Source organism: Choristoneura fumiferana, chromosome Z, assembly GCF_025370935.1.
Source record: "Choristoneura fumiferana chromosome Z, NRCan_CFum_1, whole genome shotgun sequence".
NCBI classification, from domain to species: domain Eukaryota; kingdom Metazoa; phylum Arthropoda; class Insecta; order Lepidoptera; family Tortricidae; genus Choristoneura; species Choristoneura fumiferana.
In genome coordinates this window covers 23,045,695-23,073,684 of record NC_133472.1, presented here as the reverse complement: position 1 = coordinate 23,073,684, position 27,990 = coordinate 23,045,695, and the positions used below count along the sequence as shown (strand labels likewise).

The window sequence follows — 27,990 nt, the reverse complement described above, 5'->3', positions numbered from 1 at the left end:
AGACTAAAAAAAATGTTTTTGAAATTTTTATTGTACCTACCATTTTGTCGGCATAGTTTTATGTAGGTACATATTCGTGCAAAATTACAGCTTTCTAGCAATGATAGTCCCTAACCAAGTCACGGACGGCCAGACAGACAGACAGACAGACATGGTGAAAATATAAGGGTTCCGCTTTTGCCATTTTGGCTCCGAAACCCTAAAAATTGCTGCCGAGAGATCATGCCTGGTGAAAAAGTGCAACGTGAGTGATTGCTGTTAGAAGCTTTTAATATTACTTATTTTTATTTTACTTACATCTTGTGTAACGGTTTTTTTGAAGACCTAATATTACAGAATAGTTTGTTTTAAATTACCATAATCAGAGGCCGTATCGCCTAAGGTTTCTGACGCTCGCGATCGCAATCAAATGTCAGATTTCGCATACAAAAACTGTTATTTGGTTGCTATCGCGAGCGTCAGAAACGTTAGGCAATAAGGCCTCAGATTAGTATTATAATGCTACAATTTTTGATCTCTTTTTCTCAATATCAAAATTTTATTTATCAGTTTATTTCATTCACATAATAAGTATGTAGTCTTTCATAATAAATATGAGGGCCATATTTTTTTAACGCTCAGTATATTATTTTTAATATTGTATTTAAGTCTCTATCGGATGGACTTAGGTGAAAAATATTATAAATGCTATGGAGAGGGATAAATTTGACTGAAGCAAGTGAAGTAAAATTATTCTTGCCGCTGGCATGACAGTATTGACTGTTTTTTTATTTTTTTTCCCTCTGAGATTCTCTTTACACTAACAGGAAAAGTTTACCGGCACCAATGATATATCATAAACGCAGACAGCAGAACCAGTGAGCTAAAGGTTTTATTTTACTTTGCTAGAAATTTATCGTTTCCCAGTTCCGGTGCTATATTTGTGTTGTACCGCACTACCGGTGATTACTGATAGCTATCGAAAATACCCAATCTTGAAAATCAAAGTTACACTTTTTACAAAACAATTAGTGGTTGTTTATTTTCCTTTTAAATTTGTTTTGAGTTATTGGTTCAAATACTGTACTAATGGCAGAATTAAAAATAACTGAAACTAACTTTGCGCTAGTGTAGCAAATGGTTACAATAATAATATTATAGGTACAGTCAGCATCAAAACTACACTACACTTTCATACATTGTCTTTTACAGGCACCTAATAAACGACATGCAAGACTGTCAATGTGCCTATGCGATAGAGTAAAAAAGTGATCCGCTATTTTTGATGCTGACTGTACGTACAGCAATTGACCTTTTAAAATAATAAAATTATCCTGTTTTTACGGATATCTATTTCTCAGCTTGTGTAACAAAAGCTACTTAAGATTGAGTCAGTGCGACTTGTCTTGAAGCAGGATTAACGCAAATAAAGCCGGCTTGGAGATAATACTCCTACCGGATACGAATGGCCGTGGAATATGCTAATACTGGGCACAGTACTGAACTCTACGTAGGAAATTATCAAAGTTAAATACTTCAACAATTAATTCCTGAAATAACTTAGTACTTACTTGATTTACAAAGGTTAATATGTCAATGGCTATCTTAAGAAGCAGATATGTTAAATGGGCCAATCAACTTTTTTACCCACACTAATCTGTCCGCGACATTTTTCAAACAACTGCAGATTTTTGTAAGTAAACATATTTTTACTGTAATTTATAGATGATATAATATAGATGGTGTACAGTCAACGTTATAAATAAGTGATCACTTTTGTACCTTGTCACTTTAACGTCATGTTTGAAAAGTCATACGAAATTGTGTAACGACTGAAAGCGACAAGGTACAGAAATGTTCACTTATTTGTGACGTTGACTGTACATAAATACATGCCATCTTACGTAAGGTCAACCTATTAAACCGTGAAATACTTTTTGGAAGTACGGTATTTTGGTAACGCCAGTCAATTTTAGTAACGTACGTTGTAGTTAACTGAGAAATGAAAATTATGGCATCAAAAAAAAACACTGAAAAAAAGACAACTAAACAACCAGTATGAAAGCGCAAAAATAGGTGACAATTCAAATTAAAAAAAAAGGATAAATCAGCAGAATTATGCTGCAACCTGTACTACGTTAGTAAGAATGCGCATAAATAAATTTACCAACAAAAAACAAAATGAGAGAAAGTATTTGTAGTCTCAATTCAACACGAATTAGTCACAAATTCATTTAGGTACTGAACTACATAGATATATTATGAAACATTAAATTTATTAACCAAAGAAAAAAACCGAAGAAGTTCTCAAGTCGACGCGTATATTTTTTATGTTTGACCACGTATAACTTTTTACAGAGTAGTCCGATGTTGCTAATTCTTTTTTTATTGGAGGGTATACCTCGAAGTAGGTCCAATAAATTTGGAAAAAAAAAATTTTTTTTAACAAAAAAATATTATAAACCGCCGAAAAAACTTAAAAGAGTATTTCTCAAAAGTTGTCCCATCATGAAATTGACATAAAATCAGTCTGCCAAGAAATAATTAACACTTAGGACGAGATCATAAAACATAAACTGCATAAAACATGAAAAATTTCTTGACATCAGGAAAATGTCACGAAATCTTGTGAGGAAAAAATCATAATTTTGTAACTATATCGAAACTTTGTATTGGATCCAACAACAAAGATTACATCTGACTTTTTCATCTTTACCACACGGTTTTGTATACAGTATGTATCAGAACGAAAGGCAAAGAAAGAGACCCATTAATGTTTAGACCACAAATATGATATTGGTTCCTGGCTTGTGGAAATTTAGCATCTTTATAGTAGTGAAAAAAATAAAAAATAAACCATTATTTTATAACCCCCTGTATTATTTATTTACAATCTTATCAATGACAACTAATAAAATGACATACATTTTAGCTGATAATGTTATGCCTAAAATTATGCGTCCTGCACGTCTGTATAACTCAGTTGGTTGTGAAAATGGTCCAATACCTGCTCTTCCTCTCTCACGTGAAGTCGTCGAGGCGCTTTTCGATTAATCGCCACCGGCAGGTTGTTTTTCGTAGATGGATAAACGCATTGACGATCACACGGGCATTTTTGAGTTGCCTTCGTGCGGGAAACCTCTCCGAGTACAGACAAAGAGCGGCATTCCCGTTACTTCTACACTCTCAGAAAACAGGACCACATACACAAGTTTTTCCGCAGAAAAGTTTAAAGGCATTATCAGTATTTTTTAATTAAATTTCTATGTAGATTTTATCTGACACGCGAACGTCAAACCTCTACTTGAAGTTTCAATTTAAAGTTTCTCTATGGTACTAACTAAAACTCTTTGATTTATAGAAAAAAGTCCAAATAAGTGATTTAACCTTACCTCTTTCAAAATAACAATAACAAGGCTTTAACAAGGTGAAAAATCTAAAATGTCAAAGTTTGGTCAAAGTGAACTACAGTACTATTCAATGGAAAAAATCAATTGTGTAAACAAAGCAATTTTTCACGATTACTCCGTAGTTACTTACATTTGAACGCCAATCCCGATCATATTCACATCTCAATGAGCTCACCACTGTTTTTAACAATCATTTTATCATTGAATAATCGTGTAAATATGTTTATTTTATAGAATTAATTGGAAGACGAAAAATCCGTTACATTTGTCAAATTGACATGATAATTTTTCCTCACCGAAGTTGGTCTATGGTCGGTCTAGTCTCTGGAAATTTAGTGCTGTACCAACAAAATTAATTATTTGACTGAACTAACCTTACCTACCGATAATTATGGCTGGCTCTGCAAATTAATTTATTCGTAGATATAATTATTTGTGTTAAGTTACACTATTTAATGAAGGTTTATAAAGGTTTCTAATCCTATCCTACTATCCTACTTCCTACTATATCCTACTAATCCTACTAATATTATAAATGTGAAAGTTTGTGAGTGAGTGAGTGAATATGTTTGTTACTTCTTCACGCTGAAACGGCTGGACGGATTTGGATGAAATTTGGCGAAAAGTTGGATAACCTGGATTACAACATAGGATACTTTTTATCCCGATATTCCCATGGGATAGGGATAAAATCTTGAAATAACAACCGCTCAGCTTAGAGTCATGAAATTTGACCATGATTGTTTTTAATGTAATGTCAATGAAAACAACGATTTAATTTTCGGGAATTCCCACGTCAATTTTTAAAAATCCCGGTATTTCAGCTGCTGGACCTAATGATTTACGTGTGCGAAGACGCGGGTAAACACTAGTTGGACGATAAAAGAGTATTATAGTAGAAATTATGTAGATTTCTATTTACTAGTATCATATTTACTGTGGAGTCCATTGTTGGACCAAAAAATCATTTTGAATCACTTCCCTGTTCTAAATTATATCGACAATACAAACTGAGACATGGATGCACAGAAAAACCAGAAAAAGAGACCAGCGCTGGGAATCGAACCTAGGTCCTCAGCAATCCGTACTGCGTACTATAACCCCTACACCACCGTTGGACAGGAGTCAAGATACAAATTTCTCCTATGCACACATATCTCAGGTTGCCTTTTTCTACTACGCTACTTAAGCAGCAAAAAAATTTCTAAATTAATCCATATTTAACTGACCCTTTCAATTCTAAAATACTCCATCATAAACCTTGGGGAAAATATACGTCAAAAAATATAAGTGGATATACATGTTTCACCATTTAAAAAATTCTACCCTTAAAGGGGTATAAAGGGGAGTGTAAGTTTGTATGGAAAAAACGTTAAGTATATATATTTGAAGATATAATTCTAAAACTTCGTGAAAATGCTATTAAACATTTTAAGTTAAAAGGACATGGAAACATTGTGAATGACTCTTGAACAGGACTAAGAGAATACGTAATTCGCAATTTTTAAAATTAAACTTAGGGAAAACATTAAAGAATGAAATATGAGTAAATTCAAAATAATTATTTACTGCTGATTGAAGTATCTTAAAGAGCTTTCACATCACTAGAGCCAACGTCAGTCAGTCAGTCAGCCAGTCGTCAGTCAAGTGTCAATGTCAGTCACCACATTTGTTTACACAATTGATTTTTTCCATTGAATAGTACCATACAATGTTATGCGAGGAGTCGCGCTGTCATCGTTCATCCACCATTACTTCTCATATTTCGTTTTCTAGAATTTTTTTACCGTACAACGGCAAAAACTACTAGACACTGGCAAAATTGTCCACCGATGGACAGAGCCATATTTTTTTAAAGAAACAACAACAATGTTATGCGAAATCCATGTACTTAATGAATATTAATGTAATAAACAGATAACGATAATTACAAAAAGTGGTTAGTGTTTCGTACTGTAGGCAGTAGTGTAGTAGTGCGGTCGTAGTTGAAATTGCAGTAATCTGATATCGATGGGTCCGACGTATAAGGGCTTAAGTGTAAAATCGTTACTTTACAGGACGGCCTTTCAAAGTCAAAAACTGTCGTAACTCAGAGATGGTGTATCCGAGACTTCTAAATTTGCTACACTAGCTAATAGTACTCTGTCCTTCAATCACAAGGAATAAATTTTAATAAAATATTTCTTCATTAAAAGTTATTTTACATACGCCCATATACGTGAATTTCCGGGAAAATAAACTTGTGTACAAAAAGACAGTAAAAAGATCTATGTGGTACTTTGGCTCATATACGCGTACAACCTTAAAATCTTTGGTAAAAAATACGTTACCCAAGATACTTGGGGAAATAAAAAAAAAGGAATACAATCACATTAAGATGTAGCATTGAAGTAGCCACGTCCCGCTTGACGTACCTACAGGTACCTAAAAATGGCAGTTATGCCCACGAATTAAAAAAAAAACACCCGAGATTTACCGCGTAAAAGTATCAAACGTACGTTTAGCCCTTTTACGTTAAAATTGCATCTAGTTCGGCCGTTTTACGTCAATGATAACTCGAAAAATAATTGAATAACAATGTTTTTTTAATCCACTAAATATAGTTTATACATACCGATAACGCACAAGGCCTTTATACATAGGACCCATCGATATGTGGATTGGTTTTGATAAGTTTGTTTACGTTAATAAACAGCGTCATACTGTTTCTACAGGATATTACAAGAATCTTTAACCGACTGCAAATAAGAGGACCTAAAGTCATGTTTGACTTGAGCAAATTAAAAAAAACAACAACAAAGTAAAAAACAAAGTTGGTTATTACAACATACTTTCAACCAGGTATCAGCTTTGCCTTTCGTTCTGTTACATACTGTATATTTAAACACAATAGTACTTATTTTTTGTGTTGAAATAGCGTCAGGATATATATATATATATTTATAAGTGGACAACTGAAAATGGACAACTCTTTGAGAAAAAGTCAAAAGAAAAAATAAATCATTTTTATTTAACCTAAAATTCCTAAAAGTTAATTTATTTAAAAAAACAGTCCTATAGGTACTTAACAAACTTACCTACATAAAATAAAAAAAACTTAAATAAAATAAAAATAGAACCTAAAACGAAAGCAAATTACATAAAGAGTACCCCTTAGGCAAGGTCCCGAAGATGCTGACAGCGTTTCCTCTTTGAATAGCTAGGCTAATTCTTAGTCCGTGTTTGACGATGGGACGGCGTGAAGCCAGTTGCCGGCCTCGTGGGTTCCCTTCCCACAGCCAATCAACTATTTTACCCACACTTTGGGCGTCTCCTGCGTTACCAAGATTATCTCTGGTGGTACCAAAAAATCGTACTTCCAACAAGATATTTCACGGTTTTATAGGTTGAACTTACGTAGGATGGCATGTATTTTATGTACACCATCTATTCAATTACAGAAAAACATGTTTACTTACAAAAATCTGCAATTGTTTGAAAAATGTCGCGGACAGATTAGTGTGGGTAAAAAAGTTGATTGGCCCAGGTACCAATTTGAAATCGGTACCTCAGCACAAGCCAGTAGTTTTTTTGGCGGTTTAATTTATGTTGTATCGCCTCGGTTTGTAGACCTATGTTGTGATAAAAAAAACTCAGGACTTACCTACGGCTAACTCAAAAAGCCCCAAATTTTGAGTTAGGATAGTTTTTAATTTAATGTGCGATACCCATATTGCGTGAATAAGGTAGATTTTTCGCGTTTTCCGTTAATAAATTAAAATTTATTTTTTAACAATTTGTTTGGCTTTGGGCCAGCAAGATGATAGGAACAGATAACAGACGGACGCGTTAGTGACTGCAATAGTACTCCGTTTAAACGTTTCGGATACGGAACTATAAACAGGAATGTACTCGTATTTTGGATTGCAATGTGGGAAATGATTTCTTTACTTATAAATAAATTTAATTCATCCTGGTATTTAAAATTCAAGCTGCACTTCGTAGTAAGCTGTATACGTGGAATAATTATTAAACAACACCTTTTACTACAGTAGATTTTGTGCCTTGGTGCTTCTATTTGTAGAAAATCTGAGTTGTTTTCATAAAATGTAATTACCTCGTGTTTCTCCTAACCCAACATTATCCTTTAATTTACGCCAGTAACTGCAAACGGAGAGACTAACAAAATAAATAGTGAATACGTTTTAACATTACGAAATCATGTTCAAGACAGTGCTGTTTCACTGTTGTATGAAAATGATTTTATTGTGTAGGTACTAACATTCAAAAGAATTTATAGTACTTTACCTACCTAGTACTTACTCGACGGAAGCAGATTCAATGCACAGCAGTATTGAAAATGATATTTACTCGATCATGGACTGGATAAATATTTACAAAGGAGTATGGCCTAAAACTTTCTACTGAGTACCTGCCTATCGGTAAAACCAACTCATGAACCCACCTTATCAGATAAAATAATTAAACGACCTGAAAGACCCAGCCAGCAGAAGCTATGATCAAGGACAAAGTAAAGGGCAGTCATGGTTAAAAAAAAGAGTTTAGGTAATATTAAGCGTATAAAGTATGTAAAAGATGATCAAAACGTGTAAGTACTTCAATGGTATAAACGTAGATCCACCACTCCACACCAAAAACAAAACAGCAGTCCAAGCATACGTACTCGTACGGCATACCTGCTGGTGGCCCATTACAAAGCAAAGCCGATTTTATCACCAGGAAAAATACTTAAATGACTAGTGCTTTCTAAAACGCAAAAGACACAATGGATACACAATACCATATCACATTATTGCGAGAAGCATATAAGATATTGATTTGGACTATATTAGTTTGTTTTACTTTTAGTAATGATTTTAAAATATTTTAATTTTAACTACTTGTAATGAAATACTCTATTTATGTCATCAATGCTATTTGGGCTTAAATAGCAACTTTTGCCCATATATGAGGACTAGCTTTTGCCCGCGACTTCGTCCGCGTGTACTTTAGTTATCAGGGCATATGTTTTAATTCTTCTTCTTCTTCGTCGTGTTCTTCATTCCTGAAGGTCGTACCCGTCTTGAAAAGCCTTTACGGAGACGTTGACGAACTGCTTCCACACCACTGTCCTCGGCCTGTATCAGCGCTGCAGGCAAAGTGAGCCCCGTGATCGCCTTAATTTGATCCGAACATCGGGTTGGTGACCGTCCTCTGGGCCTTTTCCCCTCTATTTTGCCTAGCACTACGAGTTACTCGACGTTGGTTGTCTAACTCCCTTCGAGCAATATGGCCAAAATAGCCGAGTCCTCACTGGTAGCAGGTCGTGGACAATCTGGTTCTGACATTCAGCTGGTCGAGAATGAATGTGTTGGTTCTCTTTGCTGTCCACGGTATGCATAGCATCCTCCTCCAACTACCACATCTCAAACGCTTCGATCTTTTTCCGGTCAGCCGCACGAATAGACCACGATTCAGAGCCATACAGAAAGATCGAGAAGACCAGAGATCGCACAATCTTTACCCCCCATTTTACCCCTTTAAAGGTAATTTTATCCATTTCACCTACACAGACAATATTTCATCGTAATCGAGAACTTATATACCTATTTTCATACCTCTAAGGCCAGAAATGAGAAAATCTCCATATAAACTTTACCCCCCATTTTACCCTTTTAGGGGGGAATTTTAACCATTTCACTTACACAGATAATTTTTTATTGTAATCGTAAGCTCATACACCTATTTTCATACTTCTAAGAAATGAGAAAATTCCATATAAACTTCACCCCCCTATTTCACCCCCTTAGGGGATGAATTTCTAAAAATCCTTTCTTAGTGCTCACTAACATCATAAAAAGAACCACTGTACCAAATTTCAAGTTTCTAGGCCCAGCGGTTTGGGCTGTGTGTTGATCTATAAGTCAGTCAGTCAGTCAGTTTATTCTTTTATATATATAAAGATATTGAGAGACAGCTGCGAATGTGTTAATATGACGATGTTAACTATAAAAGTAAACTATATCAATTTACCTAAAGCATTGCCTTTTCTTCCCGTTAATTAACTAATACTGATGTAATCGTTAATAATACGTACCAAATTTGCATCGTATCATGACATTTGCATTAGTTCTGTATTTTGTTTTTGATACTGTGCTATAACCCCTACACCCCCCCCCCTACCCCTTTCTGGTTTTTCTGTGCATGTCTCAGTTTGTATTTTCGATATGGTTTCACGGGATACCCGTTAAAGTAACAAAGAGTTGAAATAAAAAATACAAAAAGACTCCAAAAAACCAATCATTATACTGTTTGTAATTGAAACAGTACCTATATTAAGTAATCGCATTACAGTGACTGTATTTTTGTTCAGGACCGATTCCATTTTGTATGAAACCCTTCCAGAACATTGTTCGTTCGAGCAATGAGGGCTATCGCGAATGAATTCGCCGCTAGAGGCGCTAGTGTAGCGTGAGGTCTCCGAAATGTCAAATCTCATAGTTTTTTGGGTGAGCTACGCGGGTTTATTTATAATAAGATTTTTTTGTGAATATTTTGCATAACCTGAAATTAATTATGGCAATTATGCGTTAAGGGGCAATGAATGTCTGTCTTTGAGACAGTTTTGTCTTTCGGAAACTTTTGTCCTCCCTTTTTTTCCGAACAAAACGGGACTTAGCAACATTGTGGTTTCTGGATGTTTTTATGGTACGGTTTTAAGGTGTTTTAAATATGATTTTAACCTAAACTTTGTTTTAATGCCCGTAATAACAGACTCTGAAAGCCACACTTAAAAACCTCACGCAACAGTGCGCCATCTAGTGAGACAAAAAACGATAGCCCTCATTCAGCGACAACACCACAACGCGTACAGCGTTAATAGTGTTCAAAAACACTACGTAGGTAAACTACATAATCTGCTATAACGTCGCAATTAGATTAAAGGCACTACAGACATTAGTGTTTTTCTCTAAGAACAATTAGATGATTAGAATAATAACAAGTAACGAACTAGGTTATTTAATGAATAGAAAACAACAGTTACGGCTTTAAGTGTATACCTACCAGTCCAGGCCTAGTTTTTAGGGTTCCGTAGTCAACTAGGAACCCTTATAGTTTCGCCATGTCTGTCCGTCTGTCTTTTTTTTTTCTTGACTGACCCTACGTTGTGGGGTATCGTTGGATAGGTATTTTAAAATTTTCCTATTCAGTGATCTGTTTGCGAAATATTCAACTTTAAAGTGCAATTTTCATTGAAATCGAGCGTCCCCCGTCCAAAATCAGATTGGTAGTAAATTATAGCGGCTAAGATTGCTTCAGTACGATTAGTAGTTTAAGAGTAAATAATAGCAGCCTAAGGTATAAAATATACCTTAACTTGGAAGATTCAGTACACAATACGAAATACTTAGAAAAATATTATTTGATTTATTCGTAATGGCTACGGAACCCTATCCTGGGCGTGTACGACACGCTCTTGGCCGGTTTTTTATTACATGTTTTGATAGGGGGGCGATTCGTATTTATTTTATTCTGAAAAATTATGTTCCTGATATTACTGATTTTTGCCTGATATTTGTCCGGGGATTATTATTATATACTAGCTGTTGCCCGCGACTCCGCCCGCGTAGAAGTATGAAAAAAAGTTTGCATCTTATTCTCAGTCCTACCGAATAAAGACAAAAAAAAAACAAAAAAATCAATGCAACCGGAGGTGGAGAAAAATGGTAGTTGGTGGTAGAAGGGTGAAAATTTAGGGTTGCATGTGTTTTTAATGGCATATATATACATATATATGCCATTAAAAATACATGCAATATATATATACATATAAAATTGGGGTGGACTACCCTTATCACTGAGGGGTATGAAATAACGTCCTATGGGATAACTGATCGGGTGATAACTGATTAGTTATTGACCACCAAGGGTTGAAAATTAATAAAGCACTTGAGGAGTTCCGTTCTGCGGAGACGATCCTGGCCGAACCACCAAGATGTCACTACGAGAATCTTGTACTGTCACCAGATTTACATAAGTATGCCAAATTTGCAGTCAATCCGACATCCGACTACTGGAAGTGCATCAAATTCAACTTACAAGATTTGACCTGCATACATACATTATACATACATAGGTACATACACATACACTTTGCAAGTTAAATAAGAGCTTGTAAAATGTATTTCCTTTCACTTATGATCCACACAATCAATAAAGTTTTTTTTTTACAAAAAAGTTAAACCGAGTCCCAAAAAATAAAAATAAAACAAAATACAAAAACCTTGAAAATATTTTTCTAAGTGCCTACTAGCTCGAAGCCAGCAGGAGTGGAACAATAGCTAGTCGTTTACCTCACCTTCATACTATGGGTTTCAATCCTACCTCGTCGTGCTGAGTCACCGACTTCGAGCTAGTCAAGGGTTATATAGTCGGCTTCAGCATCAGATCAGTTCGAAAGAATCATTAACTTAAAGCTTCTTCTTAGTTGGTTACCTAGGTATATTAATTATGATCGTTTATAGACGAGCGAGCATTACTTACCTTTGACGAGTTCCATTGGTCATCTACGGTTTTCTTCATTAGGTTCAATTTACCAAATAATACTTTCTGAATGCAAATGCGTATCTTAATGCTAAAAATGCCAAAAACGCCATAGGTTTGCCTATAAAATTTGAGGTTTGCCCTCTATTTCCCTAGGATCATCACTACTCTTCCGAATAAAAAAAAAATTTGAAAGTCGGTCCACAATTAAAAATAAATATGAAATCAATATCATGGGGCACTTCACACCAATTGACCAAGTCCCAAAGTAAGCAAAGCTTGTACTATAGATACTAGGCAACGGATAAACATACTTAAATATATAGATAAATACATACTTAAATACATATTGAACATCCAAGACCCGAGAACAAACATTCGTATTATTCATGTAAATAAATGTATTTCTTTAGTTTATGGTGCGCTATATGGCGGTTAAACAGTGACTATGTAAATGCATATTATCTTCCATAGATGGCGCTACGAATAATGACGGTTAACACGGTAAAGCAGATTATGTTTTGATTTGGAGTGACAGAAGTAGAATTCCCCGTGATTGCGCATAATGATTTAAATATTACAAAAACTAAATATAAACTGTTAAACTTAATAATATACTCTAAATGTCGTTTCTTTATTTTCAGGTAGGGTAATATGATTTAAGTTACAGGTTCTCGAACCACTTGGTCATCCGGTCTGAGTAATCGGTGAACATACATAAAAAAATACAAACATTGGAACATAGAACCTCCTTCTTTTTTGAAGTTAGTTAAAAATAAATACCGGAAAAATTTGCAATATTTATAACATACTTTACAGAGATTTTGACCAGGTTCGATTCCCGGTTATGTATGAGAGTTGATCAAAAATATTAGAATGCCATTTATATCAAATCTAAAATAAAAATAAATAAGTCGAAGCCATGTTTACTAAGAACAGATTTCGCTATCTCTCATAGTTTCTGATTTCTCCCTACTGACCCATTTGGATTGATCACCTGTATATTAGAGTATTTAATAATATTGACACGCAACTTCCTTATCCTTACCCAAACCGCTTGTGGCCAGTTTTTTTAGCTGTATTCTGGTATCTGAATTAAAAAGTAAAATGAATCACATCAGAATTTGACTAATGTTATCGATATCAATGTAACATTGTTAGGAAAAAAGTAACAAGGTGTAATGGAATATTTTATGTCATGATCATGAACATCAAAAGTGTCATTGCTTGTACATTCTATTATCGGTTTACTGTTAATCCAATAAGGTTTAAAATTTAAAGCAAAAATGTTATAAAAGGTTTAAAAAAGAGTTTTGATGAATGTAATGATAAGTGCAAAAAATTCAAAAGGAAAAATTATAATATCGTTATTCTCTTTTCTTTTTTATTTCTGTGTAAAATTTAATGTATGATTTCAGTCTGATAATAGTGTAATTTTAATTGTAGACCAAACATAGCCTCCAAACATTTATTCGTATTCTGTACTAAGAGACAGCATACTGTTACATATTCATTTTTCCAACGGATAGATGTTTGCGGGCTCCGGCTGTACAAATACGGATTAGGGACAATTTTCATAAGCAAATAGAGAGCGCACCGGCGCCTTTACGGCAAACAAGGGTGTTTGACGCTTTTTTGCTTTTTTAAGCTCAGGTGTGAATGCTTGCTGATATTATACGCGAATCTCATAATCCACCAAGACAGAAAACGACTAGAAAGAAAACATGCCCGTTACATGTATGTTCTGCTGTTCTGGTGGTAGAAAAAAGTACTGTTTCACACACCTAAGTTGCAACGTTTCTAATATTTATTCAAAATTACTTCCGGCATACTTATTAAGTGCAGTGATAATACCATAATCTGGTGGTAAAACTCCGGTGGCTTGGCCAAGACCATCTCCGCAGGTCAGAACTCTTCAACGATTAATGGCATCGACTTGAGGTACAAGAATGTAGTTTGGATGACAGTGCAAGACAGTCACAAAATGAGCAATCTGAAAATAAAAGCTTTACAAATATTTTTCAAAAAATTATTGGTAGGTATATTTTTTGTGTACTGTAGGGACTAGGCTGTATATTGCTGGCAGGTGCTGAAACTGGCCACCTGGTAGGCTAGATTGACTTTATTATGTATAATGGTAGTATTTTTATATTGTATGTTTCTAGATTTTGAGGTGATGTTAGCAGAAAGGATGATGCAGTGTTAGCAGAGCTTTCTAAGCTCAAGCAAAGTGTACGCAATGTCATTTTAGATGGCTTATATTATTTATATAAACAGTCAGACATGAAAAATTATAATTTTCAGATTTTTCTTATTTATTGAGCTAAAAGAGCTACCTTTATGCAAAATTCCAAGTTTTCAGGACAGCCGGAAGTACCCTCTTACTTTTTCTGTTAAGGTGGTTTACATCAAAACACCTTTTTAATGACTGTAGCTTTTGATTGCCTTGACTTAGAAGTTTGATTTTTTCACAGCTTTCGGGCCTATTGACCTGAGTTTAGGATTTAAAATAAATTTCAATTCGATACCGATACTCCGCTTTACGAGATAAAGGGTCTTGACAGACAGACGGACGGACAGCAAAGTGATCCTATAAGGGATCCATTTTTTCCTATTGAGCTACGGAACCCTAAAAAACATTTGTTCCGGCGCTTTTCAAATTTCGACCTATTTACTAGAAAATATGGGGATGAAAGTTCTTAAGGAATTCCAAACAAATTACTATAAGTATATTTATCGGAAATATGTGTAGCTATGCTTAGTAAAAATGCCGTCTTAATTATAATCCTATCCTCCTTACTTACAATAAAGGACGTTAGGTGTCAAGAGTTCACTATGAAGAACTACATAAGTAGTCCTTTTATGTTGGCAGGGTAGAATACACGTTGTTTTGCTAAAATGTGGCTTCCCGCAAAATATTTATGTTTTGCCTAAGAACATGAATGGATGGATGGATGGAAGAACAAAAAAAAATTAGTTAATATTTATAGCAATGTTTTAAAATAGATTATTTTCAGTAAACCGTAGAAGTTTCTATGTGCTATTATTGGAAAAATAGGTGTCCTAAATAAATTAAATACTTCCCAAAGTTACTATTCCACGTGGACGAAGTCGCGGGCAAAAGCTAGTAACATATATTTAATTCAAGCTTTCAACAATGGTGCATCATAATGAAATTATTTATTAAAGTTGGTAAGTCTCCTTGACATAATTAAAATGAAATTAATTTAATCATATTAAACCTTCTTGCAAATGTGTATCAATACTGGCCTGTTGCATAATACTGTTCTGACTTTGATGAACGATACTACTGAAATCATAATTTTGACACATCAAATCAAAAATGACAATAATCGCGAAGCGAATAAACGGAACATCTTGCTTAGACTAGAATTTCAAATAAAATATGAATCTTTTCCCAATATGCTTTACGGGATTCACTGGTTTTTGAAAGTTGTGACGACGTTGTTTCGCTGAAGGTGGTATTCGTAAGTATCAGTTTTCACACGAGTTATTTTATATTTTGAAATCTCTCTAGCTCGATCTTCTTGATCATATAACCTAACCTAACCAACAAAATGATGGAAAACCCCCCCGACTTTGTAACTTCAAAGTTCAATATCTTAAAAACGGCTGAACCGATTGTGATGAAACATGTCTAAGAGCCATCGCTAAAACAAAACGGCTTTCAAATAAAAAAACCGCATTCAAATCGGTCTACCTATTTAAGAGCTACGGTGCCACAGACAGTCAGACACACACACATACACACATATCGGTCAAACTTAAAACACCCTTCTTTTTGCGTCGGGGGTTAAAAATAGGATTTATAATATGTTTCATTAAGATATCCTCAATTATTGTTTTAGGTCAATCGATGGAAATCGAAAATGAATGAGCTACGCCTTCCTTCATATATCTGTCGGGATTTGTTTTTAGATATAATTAAGGATTTAAGTTTAAACATTAACCTCCAGGAGGACAAAGTAGTGTACATAGGTGCATGTACAAACTGTGGCTTTCCCACTAACTTGGAAATTGATGATAATTACAGCAATACCGAAATGGACTTACAATATTTATTTTGTCAAATCTGTACTAGAAATTGCTTTATAAAATGTGGCTGTGGAATAAGCTGTATATGTGTTGAAATCACTCAATTCACTGAGTGCAATGTAGGAGGTGGGGGAACCACGAATCGATCGCAGCGCGCGCCTTGGCCATACATGGATCTTTTCGACGGACGAACTGTCACTAATTACTAGTGAAATTTACGTATTCGTGCATTATTAAGCAAAAATAAATAAATATGCGTTACGAAACCTGCTGCGTAGTTAACTGCAAGAACAATAGCAAAAACAGTGATCACAAATTCTATATAAATTACCACAAGAAATAGATGTTTTGTATGGCGTCGATGTCATTGTTTGACGAATTACAGGAGCTTTCAATGGTGTGACTCGTTATGAATTTATGATCTTCACATTTGGTTTCTTTTACATCTTGGACATATTGAGCCAAAACTAATTGTTTTCCCTTTATTGTTGTTTGTGGTTGGAAAAACATGTCGTATATTGTGCTCGAAATCCAGTTTTTATAATTAATTTGGCTATGTTTAACTGAAAATAGACAAAAAGTCTGCACCTGCGACCTACTACAGTCATAAATAGTCGTCTGCAATATTATATGAAATGCGTTATTCGGTAAAATTTGTTCAAGTATTTCTTTACTTCTCGTGAAGACAGTCATGAGAAAGTCCGTGTCCTGAAATTAGTTGATTGTGGCATTTTAGATGGGAATAAAAAAAGGTCAACGTTATTATCGACACTATAGATTTACATACATGGTCAAATAGAATATATGTAAAATTCGATATATCATTGAAATTATTTGTTTGCTTACTTATTCTTCGTAATGACAGCCAGCCATTTGATATTTCAAAGTCCACCGTAATTGAAACCGGTAGTTGGCGCTGTCATCGCGCACCCAGCGAATAGCCACATAGCCAATAGGAAATGATGCAATATGTGAAATAGTTAATAATACTCGTAAAACAAAAAATGAAAATCGGAAAAGAAAAACATTCAAAATCTGCATTTTTAAGCAGTTTCATTGTCTTGACCTATGTTATTATTTTTTAACTGACTTTAAAAGAGGAGGAGGTTCTATGTTCCAATGTTTGTATTTTTACCCGACTGCCCGAAGGAGGGTTATGTTTTTCGAGCGTATGTATGTATGTATGTATGAATGTGGGTATGTATGTCCATTTCTTTGGTCCTCGTTGGAGCCTAAACGGCTAGACAGATTTTAACATTAACTGTTGGAGTGACATAGGCTATATAATATTTCAATATGGCGTCTGCGAAAAAAAATATGGCGGAGGAATGAAAACAACATTTTTGTATTGTAACAATATGGGTATCAAATGAGAGCTAATAATTAGCCCATTCTAAATATATATGGGTTACAATACTTTTATTTCACATAAATATTAAAATAGTGTAAAATAAAACATTAAATAAAAAAAATAAAAAAACCCGACTGCCAAAACTAAAAGGAAGAAAATAAGCCTAGTGGTCTAGAACTCTGTTAAGTAGCTAATTTAAAGTTCAACAGTCGGGACGGGACCCATTACTAAGAGTTTTTGAGCGTCGCTTTAAACGGGTCCCGACTGTTGAACTTTAAATTAACAGAGTTTTAGACCACTAGGCTTATTTTCTTCCTTTTAGTTTTGGCAGTCGGGTTTTTGATATTTTTTTTATTTAATGTTTTTTTTATGTATGTTCACCGATTACTCAGTCAATTGTGCACCGATTTTCAAAATTCTTTTCTTATTCGAAAGAGTCCTCTTCGGAGGTGGTCCCATTGTCACCAAGTCAAGATCTGATGATGTGATCCTAGGTGAATCGAGGGCACACCTATGGCGATTTTGGCATTTTTAGCATGAAGATAAGCATTTACATTCAGAAATTATCATTTGGTAAACAGGACCTGATGAAGAAGACCGCAGATGACCAATGGAACTCGTCAAGGCTAAGTAATGCTCGCGCGGCTATAAACGATTATGATTTATAAACCTAGATAAGCGACCAAAAAAAAGCTTTAAGTTAATGATTCTTTCGAACTGATCTGATGCTGACGCCGGAAGGTAGGCAACGGAACTCTGTTATAAAACAACGTAACTAAGCCGTGTTTGGGCTTAAATGAATCGTTGTTAAATGTAGGTACTTTGGCTACAAATCACTAATAAGTGAGAAATCGGTTATATTTTTTGTTTTATTTTTTATTTATTTGGAGTTGGTTTTACTTTTTTGTTAAAAAATTTCTTTTACTTTTTTATTCACGTTTCTTATTTTATTGTATTTTATTTGTAAAACCTATTCCAAGTCCTTTTTGTTTTCTTTCACTGGTGTTGACACTAAAACGAAGCTTGGATGGGTGCTTTAAGTAGATATTAAAATAGGGTATTTAATCCCAGCCCATCCTTTTCTAATTCATCCATCTTTTCTACACTATCATCGCTTCGGTCTGCTGACTCGGAGCAGTTCGCCGGCGAAGACTGCAGCCCTGCTGTACGCTCCGCCGCTTCCTAATACCCTGCCCTGTTTCCCATCTTACCTCTGCAGTAAGTCTCAAGCCAGTGTTTTTTTATTATATTGAAGAGCAGCGCTAACTGAATTAATTCGTAGATTGTGTATTACACGTTTCTTTTGTTACTACGTCTTCTTATCCAACTCTCCGACCAGTTAGCCGGTTATAGTGATTGCTCTACCAATCATTTTTAGTAGGTATCTCGTGAAATTACACTAACATCCAGAAAATAGGCACTATACTGCTTCCAGTACACACGCTCCCTTACAGAGATCCGAACCGCTATTGCGGTGGTCAATGGCCCAAGCCGTAGCATTCGCAATGATGCGTTATAATATTTTGCTTACTCAATCCACTTGAACGAATACCAGGGCATTTCTGAATTGCCTATGCTAAGCCTCACTTGCGAGTAAAGCTCTGACACAATCCTTATCGGCAATTTCGTGGTTGATTTTGCGGATTAGTTTTGCGATTGCGTCGCTCAGATTAAGGCTTTGGTTTCCAAGTGGTAGTAATTTTCAGAATCTGTACCGCCCCGTCCAGATTCAGCTGATAGTTTTTTTGCGATTTTTTCTATATGCAGGTAGTACACAATAAAAACTAGTGAACACTTGTGGATTAGTACCTGCGATACAAAGAAGAGTCGTCAGCTCTTTTGTGATCAGTTTTCAATTTATTACAAAAAACTTCATTAGAACCTAGTAAAAAATATCCCTGCATGTTTCATACGTCCGACAACTTCCAACGTCCGTCAAAACAACTTTATATTCCAATCCATTGCCTGAAAAATCGCGTGCAAACTGCAATAATAGCAAGCACTAAGCTACCAACATGACATGCAAAAAACTAAAGCGATTTTGAAACACCCGCCTGGTGGCACAACAACCAGTTAGTATTAAATTAACTCTCAGAACCGTCTATTAAAATGTTAATATAAATTAAATATTAAGTACTATTTTTAAAAATATCTGAATTGGCGTTACACTGCCAGATTAGCAAGTAGTTCTTGAACCACCACCACCACAACCATAAACAAAATCCATGACACGTGTTTCGCTTCTCTCCGAAGCATCATCAGCGGTTTTTGACCCCACGACGCTTGTTCGAAGAATCCCAAGCGTCCCAAGCGTCGTAGGGTCAATAACCACTGATGATGCTTCGGAGAGAAGCGAAACACGTGTCCGGAATCTTGTTTATGGTTGTGGTGGTGGTGGTTCTCTTGGTGGTGGGTTCAGTTACGTTTGCGTTGGTTATTTACGTTTTTATGTGGAGAGAGGGCGGGCGGGTTAAATTGCATGAATAAACATTTTTTTCCAACTCAAACGTAGCTGTTTCGCACGACTTGGCCTCACTATATACTTGGCGAAGGAGCAACACAGATATTCCATTTATTTTAGCATTATTTTGCGTGATCTGAAAAAGTGTATTGTTGTAAGTGTTAATGTTTTAAATTGAGGTTGCCAAATAAACTGCCGTAAGAGAAAGAAAAAAAAAATAAACTACTTTTGAAATGTTTGTTTAATAAAATGAAAAAAGTATTTTGTAACAATTTGTTCGGTTTTGGATTTTTTTTACATTTGAACCATGATTTGACCAATCAAAATCAAATATAAAAATCAGTTTGCTAGAAAAAATCGTAACCTTTACAACTAGATAATAACAACAACAATTTCTTGCATAATTAGAACCTTACATAAACATAAAACTAAAACAGTTATTATTGTAATATCTACTATAAGTATTAATTAAAAAATATACTTGAAAAATCAAACGATAAAGTAACTACTAATAAAAAAAAATAAAAATCAACAATTTACGAAACAGGTAAAAGAAACTAAAAAAGCCAGTTCAACAATCATCCTCAACATCGGTGCCAGGTAAGCAATCTTTAACTTTTGCATTGGTTATAAAATCTAAATATTCTTCTGCGAATCTTTTCGGGATTACCATTTTTTTCAACCATTTTTTTTTATCTATATTTCTTTTGACAAATTGGTAATTTAAAAGGGTATAACTTCTGTTTTGGGTTCGCCTTGTTCAAGGCACTGAGATCGACTTCACTGAATTCCATTGACATTGACATTGAGGTTTTCACAAACATTTTTTCGAGCTGTTTCTTCCGGAATGTAACAATTGTTATTTTAGAGATTTGTATGCTCTGGTTTTTTTTAACGTATGTTCCACAATATCTTATAAACCTAAAAAGTCCTCTCCATTCAGAACATTCACAGGATATGGCTCGGGATTTTTTCGATAAAATTGAATTATTGTAGGCCACTAGGAGGGTGCCCAGACGATTGAATTTTTCACTGAATTTTCTATTGTAGCATGCATACTATAAAATATAATCTGTTTTACGTTGCCAAGTTTGTCAGCGTTTTTTATGTACTCCAGGAAACATGTGGCAATCTCGTTTGCTCCCCTTTCGGCATCAGCTTCAGTCCTGCTCTCTCCGTAAGGGGTATTCAAAACTTTTTGAAGGTCAAAAGAAGGTATTTTGTCAAGCTTCTGATGAAATATGAATCTCTTATAGGATTCTTCTTTTTCAGTTTCATGCTTCTGCAATTTTTCCATTTCTTCTTGAGTTTTGACGTCAAAACATTTGCTTGAAACACATAATGCACATTTGTCTTTTTTAGGGACATGGAATCCGATGTTAAATGTTTTCCTGAAACAATTTATAAATACTTTAAGGACATGATTTTCTTGCCCGCGCAATGAACTTATTTATTTATTTATTTAGGTTTGCCAACAGGTAACATACCGTAAAACATGCAGTACAAACATAGGTATAACAATTGGAAAAGTATTTACCCTATTACAGGCAAACACAGCATGCCGTTTAAACGTAAGCAGATCGCTTAGTAATGCTGACTTATACTTAACTTATTATATACTTGTGTTTATGTTAGGAACTTAGGAAATAATATATAGCATAATACTTAATTTTAAACAAAAGCTAACGAATTAAAAGAAATATACACCAAGCATTCTAAAGAGAAGTAGAAGTAAAACTATGTTTCTGTAGTTCTTTTAATCGTTCAAAGGTTAACTGGAAAAGATCCCTTTAAGGGATAAGTTCGCCTTTCTACATCTCTTTCTCTTGTAAACTGTTATTTTCATAACTGTTCTGTGTACTATAAAGAATTATACAATTCAATACAATAGCTATTAAGGGTCCTAAAACGAAAAATAATGTCAAACAAAAACACGCTGCTGCTCAGCTAAGGCTATCTATGATTAGCTTTTATATTTATACAGAAGTTGCTTGTATTTGTGAATCGATATGTTCGTGAGATCAACCCTTGTATCCTTAAATAACTCATTGTGGTTTTTACAAATTCTTGGAATAAAACTATGAGAACCTACTCTGGTCCTCTGGGTTTTAACAGAGAATGGGCGAAAATTCGCTACTCGGGCATGCGTTCTTAGAACCGTCATGCCAATTTTTTGTAACAATTGAGGACAGTCTAAAGCCCCATTCATTATTTTGTGCAACATGACCTGGTCCGAGATCCAACGTCGATCCTCGAGGGGTATCATTTTAAAATGAGTCAGACGTTGATTATATGACTGCAGTGAACGAAGCTTGTTTTGGTGGAGGGCTAAGAAAAACAGGAATCTCTTTTGAATGCGTTCAATTCTTTCGACGTGACATCTTTATACGGGATTCCATACATTAGAACAATACTCCAACAAACTGCGCACTAAAGCAAAATATGCTGCCTTCAAAGCCGCGACACTCCTGAACTTACTACAGTTACGCCAAATGAAACCTAATAGTTTGTTAGTTTTTTTTTTACTTGATAAGCTTTTGAATTCTTCTGGAAGATATATTTTAGTGGAATCTCTGAGGTAATAATGTGACGGCTAAAGAGGTAGATCAAGTATAAAGTCTTTTGCTTCTTGAATCACATTCTCAGATGTTTTATTGTGACCTCCAGCGCTTCCTCGTCCGTCTGCTTTTGCAAAACCATCAACCATCGTGTCTAAAATATAAAGTATGAACGTCTGCGTAACGTCTTATGTGGCAATCAGACATTTTTGGCATACTTTACGTCTACCTTCGCCTTCATTGATGTAATATTCATAACTCTATCTATTTGATGCTGCAATTTTACTCGGTCGTTTGATTGACTTTCTGATAGCACAGTGGACAATCCAGTCCCTTCTTCTCTGATAGTTGCTTAACCCCAAAAATAGTTAAAAATATTAACACGTCGTTCTTCCGAAACATTACCGCAGTCGTTACTACAACTAGTAGCACCAGCACAAGGATTCGGTTTTTATATTTTTAACTTCGACTGTTTCACCTTTTGTGCTAACATATGGTTCTCCTTTCTTTTTATTATCACTATTTCCTTTTTTAGCAGTTGGTGAACTTTTTCTCGAGTGTGACACTATATTATTATATGTTACTTCTGCTAGCTCAAAAAAATCCTTGAGGCGCTCCACTCTCATAGTAAATATTGATATTTATTTATACATTTTTAGTAAATACCATGGATTCCACATCGATCCACGATCCACAGCTGCTAAGGCCTGTAAATTGAATTATTATAAGTGACTTCTACTTTTGTAAATAGGTCTTGTAAATGTCTTTTTCAGGTTTTCTGGATAAACACCTTTTGACACGCACATGTAACAAAATGCTAGATCTGGACACAACTGCTTCTTGACATATTTTATATATTGTACTCTAATTTGGAGGCATGCGTTGTATGTCGTGTTGTGTGTCGACATCTTTACTGTTTTGTTTTGTTAAAAAATTATTTAAACGTGTCGTTTGTTTGGTTTCGTGTTGTTTGATTTCATTATTGCTATTTTATTTTTTTTTGGTTTAGATTTTTTTTTGATATTTAAATTTTATTACTTTTGTTTTTATTGTCCCTTTTTTGGTTTAGTTTTGTGAATTTTTGTCGCCTTCCGTGAAGCCGTAAAGCGGTCACAGCGGAAGACCAGCCTTGGTCTCTATGGCCAACACTATGCTGAGCTGAGACCGCTTAATGTCATCGTACATAATACAACACATAAAATAGAGATAAAAATAAAAATTATACGTGGCTTATTAAGGCTAGACTAAGTAAACCAAAGTTAATGCAAGCAGAAGTCGATGGCACCGGCCCTGAAATAAATCAAGTCACACTTGTCACAGACGTACCATAACTTGTAAGTTATGCGGCTATCGCGTGCGTCTGAAATGGGGGATTTATGTAGACAGGGTATGAAAGCAACGGGGGTTGACCGCAGTTTGATGGGGGATTAATCAGATCCATCGTTCCTCAACAATAACCCAAATTAACTGTTATGTCCAGTTACTAAAAAAATATGTATTAGTTACTGTTAAGGAATGGATCCACCACTTTTTACCGGTTTGTTTGGAAACGGTATAATTTCTGATTTGACTATACTAACTAATATGTTTTTTTTATTTCTTAAACTTACTTAATATGCGGAAAAAATATTTCAGAATGATTACAGAACATTCCCGGACCAATACATTGGGAAAATATCCATTTTCAAATTGTATTGTATGCCCCATTCTTCAGCGGCTTGCTGAGTGTTCGTGATTCCTTGCGTTAATTATTTTATGATTATCCATGGGCACCGGTCATTGCTTTCCACCATGTTTCAAATATACAAATAAATAAAACTTAATCGAACTGGGCTACTTTACACTTCCATGAAAAGTCTGACATCACAAAAAACATAATAATGTTTTGCCACTTGTATAATTTTACCAATTATAAATGATGTCGTATCAAAATACTAGTATGTATTTAAGTATAAAACAACGCTCACTTCATTTTTGGCGTCGTTCCAAAACCATTACAAAAGTTTCCGAGCAGCTAAGTAGGCCAGTAATAAAATATGAAATTGGGTGAAATGAAAACTGCGATATTTTGTTACAAGGGTAAAGAGATCGTCTACAAATTAGGTTCAGCTAAGATTATGCTAGAAAATTGAAAATAAATTCGTAAATAATACCATTAGAAAACTAGCCTATCAGAAAACATACATACATGTGTTCAATTGATACTAGTTAAATTCGGTTCACTACCTTTAGTCGGATTGACTTGAAATTTGGTATTCATTTGTAACTCTTGAAATGAGATGGTTGACCTAAATTTACCAAAATACTTCTATGTGACAGGAGTGTCCTGTACGGAACTTGGATCGTACCTGATATGCAAAGAAAAGAAATGTAGTTCTGTGAATGGTACAATGAGGCCGGTAATAAGTAGTATGCCTCACCGTATAAATGCACGCAAAAACGTGCAACAAAGAGTATTAGTACCTATAGAGAAAAACAGTGGCAACTCTATGGCCAGATTTGCATGTATGGTTAGAAGCGCTATCTAGCGGGTGTAACTAAAACTAATTTGACAAAACACACATATGCACATGCACGCACACAACAAACTTAACGTCCATAAAGCCCAGTTTAGACCTGAAGAAAAATTGCGAAGTTGCATTACATCGCGAGGCCATAAAGCAAACGATAAACGAGTTTGGGGTGGTCACTTGGTCAGTCGAGACGAGCAACATAACACAACTTGCATATTTTTCTTCCAGATCTAAGATGAGCTTAATATTTTTCCCCTTTCTTTATCTCTTTGGTGTAATGAAATTTTAGTCGGTTTTGTATTAGTTTCGGAACTTAATCATTTTGTTTACGGAGGGCAGCGCTGCTACCGTTGACAAGCAGTTTGAACTTTTGCGGTTAACATCGATTTTCATATTTTATAATGAAACAAACTATTACTGTTCTAAGTAGTCATAATGGTAGCTTTGCCTATAGTATGGTATGTACGACGGTCTCATGTGTCATTACGATTCTCCACAGGATGTTTTCATGACAATGATCTAAGTCAATGAACTAAAAACGATTACTTTGCAGAAGTTTTACAGCAATTCATACATCAAAGTAATTGTTTTTAGTTCATTGATATGGACCTCCGCAAAGTAACGCCTGATTAAATAAATTACACCAAAGTCACTAAATTATGATAAGAATATACGGGAAAGTAATAAACATAAGTATATGGAGGATCGCAAAAAATTACAATAATAAAATTAATTTAATTTAATTAAGTATGGTTTAAAGTAAATCCTACATAAATATTTTTTATTCATGTTCAAATTGATTTCAGTTTGGTAATTAGGACACAAACACAATTATTTATTCAATTTGGGTTATATCAAGCACTTATGAATGTCACAAAAAAAATTATCCCCGGTTCAGAAAATCTCTGTTGAGAATCAGAAAAAAACCGCAACGAGGTACATACATGTATTTTTAAAACAGATTCACAATGTTATAATGACGAACTTCACAAGCTTTTTTTTACGCAGTAGATTCGCAATGTCAAGTAACTAAGTGTACGCCAATGCGGTTCGAAGTTATTTCCAATCATTTAACATCTAATCTAGTTTTTCGGTGCTTACTGGGAAAAAGTATAGAGTAGGTGTGAAACGTAATTCTCTTCACCTTAAGTTATAGCAAGATGTATTAAAAAAGCTAAGAACTGTTAAATTTATGACTACGAGAAGTAATACTCAAAAAATTTAATAATCCGTAGTTTCCGTACCGATAAATTATATTATTAAAACGATTGAAAGTTTTTAGTCAATTGGCAACTTGCACCAACAATATTCGAAGCAATTACTAACAGGTCAATCTTGACCCATTACATCATATGAGACTATTATTTTTTTTTAGCGTGTAAATTAGTTTAATGCGAAACTTGGCTCCCAATTGCATTGGATTTCTTGTACATATATTGACTAATTAAAACACTTTTACTCAATAATTTTAGCATACAAAGTCGAAAATCAAATGCGAAGAGGAAACAAACGATTGCTTGCAGTCACTTTTTTTTATTAACAATAAAGAAAAAGTCACCTCGCGATCTCAAAACGTTGTGATTGATCAGCCTTTAGAGATTACGCAAAACTCGGTAAGTACAATACAATACAATACAATAACTCTTTATTGCACACCAATACAGTAAACAGTACAGAGAACACAAGTATATACATAGAGATTTTCTAAGGTAAGCAATAGGCGGCCTTATCGCTTCAGAGCGATCTCTTACAGGCAACCTTTCTTTTTTTTCTTATTTTTTAAGTATTTCGAAACTAGGGGCTGATCAAAGAATTTGTGTCTGCAGGTGGTCATTGTCGAAATGTCTGCAAAAAATGGCCAAAGGATGACAAGTTACACGAGTGTTCTAATAGGTAATTCAGGTCCTAAGAGCCAGAGCCTAAAAATATACCAAAAAGAAAAAGTGTCTTTGTTATCGATCTAAAAGCTTAATAGCTTATTTCCAAGAAGTACAATATTGAACAGTTCGAACACACAGACATTTCGAAATAATTAATGTTATAAACCGAATCTCAAAGAAAGAATTAAAGCCTTGATAAAGATATTTGCCGATTTTTTGGATTGTGCAAATCATAAAGATGACGTAAAGGAATGTTTTGTGTATACCTACATCGATGAATAATTATTATTTACAGCTGGTGCAAGTCAATAAATAGAATACTACTTAGAAGGAAAGTTAACATATCATGGGGAGAATGTAATTAAGGATCATACTGAAAACCAGCGCTGCGGCTTGCTGTAGCAATACGCTGAGTATGGATGGCCCTTTTTACTTCTTTCGGCACAATGTTTATTTTATTTCCTTTCTTGGTGCCTAATATATATATATTTTAATGTCACTTTCTTCTATATTAAATATTATTCTCAAGAGTTAATGAGACCAAACTAGAAAATAAGAATTAATAATGACCGAAATTGATAAATAACGCCTACAGGTAGACGCTTGAAATATTCACAGAAAATTAAGTTGTATATTCAATAAAAAAAATATTAAATTAAAATAAAATAAACATTTAAGGGGGCGCCCGGCCTATACAACAAACGTGTTTTTTTGCCGTTTTTTGCTAATGTCTAATGTTTTATACTTGTAGATAATGGTACAGAACCTTCGTGCAGGAGTCTGACTCGCACTTGGCCGGTTTTTTAACAGTCTTTTCTCAATTTGTTCGGTTTAATTTTTCTTTTCGTTTGATACGTACAGTGTCATCTGTTAATGTTAGTTACACTGTATAACTAGACGCCAGTACTTTCCGTACATGCAGATTTGATAAATAGTTGTTGCTCTTTATGGCTTTCACATTCCATGAATGAAAAATCAACATAAATTCTATGAATGCCTTAATTCTTTCCTAAATATTTTTTATGGCATTCATAACTTAAAAAAACAACAGTTGTATCCTGAATATCTCTAAAACAAGATTCGAAGTCATTCGAGGGATAACATTATATACCCTATCAGAGTGTCGTGCACCTACCTACCTACAACCTCATCATGTAATGTAACATCTATAATATTAATTAATTAACATGACATGAATTTATATAAATATATAATGTAATGTATATAAATAAATACCAAAGCCGCCTTTTTGTTTTTTG

General features: G+C 34.6%; 1 protein-coding gene and 1 pseudogene across 1 annotated transcript in view; both read right to left on the bottom strand.

The window, feature by feature from the left end:
- Nucleotides 1-27,990, bottom strand: part of LOC141431807 (neuroligin-4, Y-linked-like) — a 263,652-nt gene that overhangs the window by 225,122 nt on the left and 10,540 nt on the right. The window lies entirely within an intron of this gene.
- On the bottom strand, nt 20,352-22,487 carry LOC141435462 (uncharacterized; annotated as a pseudogene).